An 8,478-nucleotide genomic window follows, 5' to 3' on the forward strand; every position below is an offset into this window, starting at 1 on the left:
TGTGTTTATGTTTCATGATCTGATCTGCATCAGTTATGCCAAATGCCAACAATGTTATGGTTGCCATGTTTGCATTATTATTGTGGATGTGGAAGAGACAATATTACACCACTCATTCATAAGCAGGGTGTGACATTGTGATTCTCTTTCACTTGTTTGTTTACCATATGTGTACATGAATATATTTTGTGTATGGGACATATGGTGTTATGCAGGTTGTAGGTACTAGACATCAACTCCACCTAACTCCATAGGTCCAAGTATGTCTCTAATTCCAATGGCAAGTTGATAGCAGATGGCATAAGGTCTTATCACACTTTAGGCTTAGTTTGTGTCTTGTCAATCCTATTGTTGTGGCTAGAGTTGGCTTTTTATGTGTTATGAGGTATTTTATTTAATTTATGTTTGGTTGATTTTATGGAGTTGTGTTAATTAATTGATTAATTAATTATTATGTATAGTTTATTTGTATAAAATCCATATTGATGGTAGTATGGATATATATAAATATATGTTTATTTATTGGGAGTTATAATAAATTAATGATTGTTTGGTGGGATTATATTGGTTAAAGCTTTATTTTTATTCGTGCATTTGATTAATTTAATTATTTAATTATTTGTTTATTATTTATTTGTTTGTTTGTTTGTTTGTTTGATTATTATTTGTTTACTTACTCCTTTTTACTCTTGATCTTTGGAAATTGCAATTGGTGATTATTATTTATTTTATTTTATTTTCTCTCAAATTTTGGGAATGGTTGTTATGATTATTAATATTAATATTAATATTATCATTAAGGTTACTATTGTGATGATTTATCAATATTATGCAATTTTTTTGGAAATAGTTTTTTCTATGAGGTTTTCAAAAAGAAGCTTTGGATCTTGAATTTGATTTTGGAAGAGGATTGTGTTGGCATATTGGCATAGTTGTTGATGACATTGATGAACCAGTATAAGGACTCTTAGTTATGATATAGTTGAGATGTTGTTTGATGACTTTATGATCGGTTTTTGTTGTCATTTATGGAAGCTGTGGTTACATTGTTCTATCATGTTATCTAAATTGTTTATGATTGACCAGAAAGCTATGGAATGGATTTAACAGTTAACTGGAAAATAGGACTTTAACTGGTAAATGTGAAACTATGTTATGCTTAAGTAATTGGATCTTGAGATTGATGAGGAATTTGGTATTGCGGTTTAGAATATGTGTTGATAACATTGTAATGAGGTTATGACCGGAAGCGCATCATGTTTTGGCTACTGGAAGTCATGTTTGTGATTGACTGATGTATTTTATGTAGGGTTTAAGAACTGGTATTTAAATCTTATAACCGGTAATGATTTTAAGTTCGGCGGTGTATTACATTATGTTTGTAAGATGGTGATGGCGTGGCTGAATCTGCGTGAAGTGATTAAATGTTGTTTTTGCGCGTACACGGAGTGAATTTATTGGGAATGAGTGAAGTACTTAGTAGAATGAGCTAAGTGTTTGAAAGTGTATCAAATCAATGTGCGGTGATTATTTGATGACTATAATTGATTTGTAATTTGTTGTAATGATCTATATGATGATATGTAATGAGTTGTAATGATCTATGATGTAAATCTTAGTCTGAGGTTAGGGTTTTGTAACCAACTAAGTTGTAAAGTCTATTTAGGGTAAGTTTGTGATGATTTACTGTGTCGGTGATCAAAGGCAGAGTTTGTGGCCAAACCTATGTGTGTGTTTACAAGAGAGAAGCAGATTGGATCAGGAAAGGATCTGTACAAGAAAGCAAAGAGTGCTATTTTCATATCATACATCTGTTGTTCCCTAACAGTTCCAACAGACTCAGAATCCCTTAACCAGATAGGTCCCAACAGGCCTGATTGTATAAATCCCTTCACCGAGTGACTCATTAGCTTGGGTTCTAAATCCTTTCACAATGTTACTCCTAACAGAGTAAATCTCCTAACAGGGCTGAGGTAAATCCCTTAACCGGGAGACTCCTAATAGGGTCTGCTCCTAACCAGGCTAGGATCCTAACAGGGTGCATTCTGAAAGAGTGCAAAAATATTGTGGGTACCAATTCCCACCGTGGTTTTTCCCATTTAGGTTTCCACATGAAAATCTTGGTGTTCATGTTTTGATTGATTTCTTTCATGTTAAGTTGATATCTTTCTATTGCATGCATGATATGGAACACTTAAATGAGAAGTTTGATAAATCTAATTAGTAGATTGATTTAAGTGGAAACTGGTACTGTTTATGATTTGTTTTGGTGAAGTACTGATAATTTTGGTTTAAGATTTTAGTTTGGTGTTAATACTAATTCACCCCCCCCCCCCTCTCAGTATTAACCAGTTCCTCACAAATAACAAATTGTTGCGTATGTCTTTGGGGATTGAAGTTACTTTTTAAATCTGCAATTTTGTTGAGATTTCGTTAGGAGCTTGTCGAGTTGCATTTTCAAACTTATTGTTCACCTTCTTCTTCAGTCCCATTCTTCAATCTTCATTATTCCAAGTTAGTGGTCCTGATCTTATTTTGTTTATGTGTTTTGAAAAAAAAATGCATGTTGAATGATTAAAAGATGTTTTTTATTATTCTGGAAGTTCTGTGTCCAATTTGTAATAGTTTGGTTTTTTTTTAAATACCGATTGGGAGATCCATTTGTTGGCAATTGACACTCATCCGATAAATTTTGATGCATGGATAATGGTTTAGGGTTGTCATTGATGGAAACTCTTCATGGAAATCCTATCTCATAGTCATGGTTTTTGGAAATCACTGGAGAAAGTGATCCAGTAATCTGTCTTTGGTATCTCAGGACAACAGAGCACTTTTGGTCCAGAAGCATTGTGGTGATTGTGGTAGTGAGATTCATTCATGAGATGATAGGGCCAACTTGTAGAAGTCATTTTGACATCATTTGATGGATCCACATATGTTTTGGTGATCCGGTCTAAGCCGACACCCAGTTACACGTTACATTCCATATTGTGTTGGCCAACTTGATGAATATTTTATTTTGTGGTTGCGGATATATAAGACTGGTGTGGAAGATATTTTTGGTGAGGACACGAGCAAGTTGTGATTGAGAAACCATTTTGGCCCAATTTCACATGTGCATTCTTGATCCGGTAGCTGACTGAGAAGCAGAACAGAGAAGAGTAGCAGAGGTGGTACCTTCAGATATTATGTACTTAACCCGAACTCATCCAAGCATAGTTTGATGCTATTTTGGAGTTCATTCATTGTAGTTATCAATGTAATTGATCTGTAAGTCAGTGAGACTTCCATATTGTAATTGAACCTTTGGTTCTAGGAACTGTGCCCGAATGCATGTGCATTCCCCTCATGTAATATTTATGTACTCCTAATCATAGTATATGAATATTGTGGGTTCCAATCCCACTGTGGTTTTTCCCTTTTCGGGTTTCCATGTAAAAAATCCTAGTATTATGATTTTGTGGTTGATTATCTTGTGTTTCTGCATTTTACTTTCCTGCATTTGCTTCTGGTTGTCTGAGAATAAGTTTGAAACTTTCTATACCAGTAGAACACTGATTCACCCCCCTCCCCCTCTCAATGTTCCTTGATTCCAACACCATTTTGTCTGAGATATGTTTTGTGAATGAAACTTATAGATCTTGTTCTTTATTCCATGTTGCGGAGCTATGTATATGGTTTCTTATGCCTTTATTTGCATTTGGTCATAGTCATTTTTCCATGTTTATCAATTTTTTGAGATAGTTGATAGTTCTTATTTTGTACCAAAGTTATATTTCATCTTCTATTGTGTATGTGCTAAACCTTTTGTCGTATGTGCTATACTGTTTAATGAATGTGCTATTTCGGTTAATGAAAGTGCTAGAGTATTTTATGAATGCACTACTTTGTGTATTATATGCACTATTTTATATTGTATATGCATTGTTTTGGATCTTAAAGGCACCATAATATTATGTAATGGTGCCAGAGGAATGAGAAAATGCATCAAATGTTCTTGTAAAATCATCATTTCTCTGTATTGACTATTTTGATTGATTTTCATAGTCTATGTTGCATCGTGTTAGACTAGAGGCTTAGTTTCAAGATTTTGTATCTTTCTATGTTATTTTTTCCAATTTGATTTGTTGGTTTCCTTGAGGAAGTTGTTGTAACCTTGTATTTTGTTTGTCGACTGTGTTATTGGTATCTTGACAAAATTGCTATGTATTTGTATTATTGTTTCATCGGATTTATGTTCTTGATTGTTGCAATGGATTATTTAAAATATGGTTTAAAGGATCATAATTGCTTGTGGGTTGATATTACAATTGAACAATTGGATTATTGTGTTGAAGATCAAAAGTTATTGACAATTTAGTTTTTGATATGGATCCTTTGTGATGGTGTACTTATGTGGATTTCATGAGATTCTTTATTTATGTTTTACCCTAGGTTTTAGGATCATGATAGGGGGAATGGCTTCCAAGTGGGTGTTGAGGCCCCTAAGTGGTTGCCAAGATATCCCATTGGAAGTTTCGTAATCAAGTGATAACCTTAAGAAATTAATCTAGGAGGGTTCGTTATTTTTCTCACATTAAACAAGATAATTGTGGTGCTCCACTCATGGCCTAGAGTTCTCGTACAGGCTCAGGATAAGATTGGTGAAGGCCTTGTTGGCATGACTATACTCCTTTTTCCTCATGAAAGGTTGAGTCTATTTTTCTTGCACATCAAATGGGTCTTGGGTCTAGATTTTTCAGAGGGTCAGACTGCTAGGATAACCCATGTTGGGGTATGTGATGACACTCTTCCCTAAATGTGTCCTAAAACCTTAGTCTTTATGTTTTGTGGTAGCCTTTCATGAGATTGTGCATTTTGGTTAGGCCTATGTTTTGTGTTTAAGCCTTGTTTTGTAATTTAGCCTATGCGTTGTGATGTTAGTTTTTGTTGTATTTTAGTCTATGTTTTATGTTCCTTGGAGGTTAGGTGTTAGCCTAGATTTAGAGTGTGTGTGAGACCTTAAGTCATTCTCTGGGACATGAGGGGTGGACCTTTTTGGTTCCACATGGTTGGGTGATTTGATGACTTCTTCCATTGGGATTTTCTTCATTGGATGTTCATTGCATATTGAGGACCCTTCACCTCTTTGATTCTTATGCTATGAACTCTTGGAGCAAAATATGTTTTATTCTATATGATTGATAAATGTCATTGTAATATGTAACCTAGATACTATTCTTGTAGTTAGGGCAACATGATCTCTTATTTGAAATAAATAATGTATGATTGAATGGATTATCTTGTATGAGATGTATCATGTTATGTAATGATGTTTTAAAAGATTTTATATATTCAGAAATGGTATTGTTTATAAAGTAGGAACACTTAAAGAATGTCTAGTATGTAGGATATGTACTTTAGGATACATTTGGCATTACTGTATTAAAATAACTTATTATGTTAGAGGTGTTGTTTATGCTACAATTCATGGTTAGGTATTCCATGAAATTATGTGGTTATTTCCTATGTTATTGTTTTGAAATTCTCCTTTGATTAGGTAAGAGAAATACTGTTTCATTGTTAGTTAATGTTGCATTTATCTTTACTTTGTTGTATAAAATTAATAACATTGATATTACCCTAGATTTATGGAATTTAAATGTTTCAATATTTCCACTTGTTCTCTTTAGTTATATCATGTTTATTTGATGTATTCATTTCTTAAGTTATGTAGTGATGTATGTCTTTTTTTTAAAACCTCTATTTTCTAGTTAGTTGGTTAGTTTCTCTAGAGTATTCTTCGTAGGACTGAAAATAAGAAGTGTGAACCAATAGGACTGGTCAAAATGATAGCATAAAATAGGAATATGGAAAAAAATGATGCCAACGGGACTGAAAATGGGAAGCAGGAAGCGACATGACCAAAAACGAAGTAAAATGACCTAATCGGGTTAGGGTTCGAGACAAAATCAACATCACCAAAATAAAAAAAGGGAATGAACTGACATAAAGGGGTGAATATAAGGACAAAATTATTCAATAAACTCAAAATGGTGAGAAAAATATATCATCGCAACAAAAAATGGGAAAGGTGAAACAGGACAGGATCGCATGAAAAGTGAAGACTATACACGTGATTAGGTTAAAAATGAAGAACGCAGGTGTTACCAATTTTTAGTGTTTACATTTTTCCCCTCTTTGAGACCATGTGATTTAGAATGTTGTTTCCAGTAATATATAGAAAAATATCTCATTAAACATGCCCCAAGCATGATAGGGTATAAGGGTGCCACCTCAAGAAATGGATCGAAAAAACTAAAAAAAGAGGTTAATTTTTTGATAATGATGTCGAGATCCCAAAATCATGAACAAAAACAAAATTAGAGTTAAAATGAAAAAGATAAAAGCTCAGGAAGGTGAAAATGGCTATGACCAGTGCAAAAGGGAATGCATGCATGCCCATTTAAGCAAGCAAGACATGTATAAAAGGGGGGTGGGAGGGTGAAGAGAGTTCATTTTCATTCTATTGTTTGGAAGAATTGGATCTCTAGAAGGAAGGAGAAGCTAGTAGGATGGTGTGAATTCTAAGGGAGAATCATCATGGTGAGTGCATGCTAACCTATCAGAAATCGGAGCACGTAGGATGATAGGTATGTACCCCAAATCCTACTTGTTAATTTGAGATTTCAGCACACTTTTCTAGGGTTTATTTCCTCATTTTGAATGTATGTAGGGGGACTAGGTTAAGACCTATGTATTTGGTTGTGTTTTCTACATGGTTAATTTTAGTGCACTTGGTTGGTAGTCCTGTGAAATTAGAGGGTAGAATTGTGCAGTTGGTTAAAGAAACAACACAATTCACTATGAGAACTACGTAGTTAGCTAAGCCAAATATCAATTGGATGGGGTTATAGGGTTAGGGTTTGATTGGTGATGAGATAGGTTAACCTATGGTTTGACTAGGGTTTACATTTGATGGATTGGGATTTGAAGAATTAGGTATTGATTACGGGATCAAATTAGGGTTTGCAACTATGGTTAAAGATATAATTGATTGGGTAAGGGATTATGATGGAAGGGGTTAGGTGAACCTAATTTTTTCCCCACTATATTGTATGTTGCGATTTTGACTTTACAGACTCGTGAGAGTCGACATTCATGTCTATCATTGTGTCATTGTTTGTAGGAATATGAGAGAGATTGTTTGTTATATTTGGGATTATATCACATCACATTCATGCTCGAGATAAGGAAAAATAAGGCATTGATTACTGCATTGACAAGGAAATGGCACTTAGAGACAAACTCATTTCATCTACCGACGGGAGAGATTATAGTTATTTTGGAGGACGTCTAGTGAATACTTAGGATTCCTATTCATGGGGAGATAGCTATGTATAAGCCTTCTACAGGGAGAGATGTGTTGAGCTATGCATCATTTACAATGAGATTAGATGGGAGACTATGGTAGTGCAACACTTGAGGTTGGTGATTATCATCAATACATTGATAGCAGATAGGAAAGGTCATGTATGTTGAACCCAAGCTAGGATGGAGGGGGGGTGAATCATTCCAAACAAAAAATTATAACAGCACATAAATAATTAATTAACAAAACACATCCAACACATGAACACCAATATTTATATGTGGAAAACCCAAATAGGGAAAAAGCATGGCAGTAATTAACCCACAAGAATATATCCACTATATATAAAATGATTACAAAGATAGAGCTCACTCCTCCAAACTTGTACACCAAGGCTAACTTCTCATGGGACAAGATACAAAAAGGACTTGAAAAACTTGAAGCTAACTACACCCAAGGCAAGATATAGAAAAATAATCTAAAAAGAAGGATGTCCTGATCATGAAGCTATCCTTGAACTCTGCACCAAGCGACCAACATCGACACACACAACTCTGATCACAATTGCCAACACTCTGTCTCAACTCTCTCATAGTCATAACATAGCTTTCATATCATTTGAACACAACTCTTCTTCGATGCTCACACTTCCTCTGATATTTGCACTTCACCACATCATCTACACTCTCTCTCATTTCAATTGCCCCTAACTCAAACATTGAAATGACTTATATAAAAGATAGATCAATAAAGCATAAAGAAAGTTATCCTAAAACAAAAAAATACTTTTTGAACCAAAAACACAGACACTTATCCACCCTAGGAGAAAGAGGACCAAAACACATATCCCAAAGATTAATTCACCAAACTACAATAGCCAAACTTAACCAACAACATATTGATATGCTACACAACCGTATAAGAAATTACTATCAAAACATACTCTCCAAAGAAAATTACCCAAATTCGGATCTCCACATGCTACGTTGAGACCCATAAAACAACAAACATGCTTCCACAAATCATATATAGACCTAAGGATAGGTCAAGCATAGAATCTCACAACTAGCAATGAACAATACCACAACACCTGGAGAAAACAAAGATTTTACGGGATCTCAAAACTA

Source organism: Cryptomeria japonica, chromosome 10 (assembly GCF_030272615.1).
Source record: "Cryptomeria japonica chromosome 10, Sugi_1.0, whole genome shotgun sequence".
Classification (NCBI taxonomy): domain Eukaryota; kingdom Viridiplantae; phylum Streptophyta; class Pinopsida; order Cupressales; family Cupressaceae; genus Cryptomeria; species Cryptomeria japonica.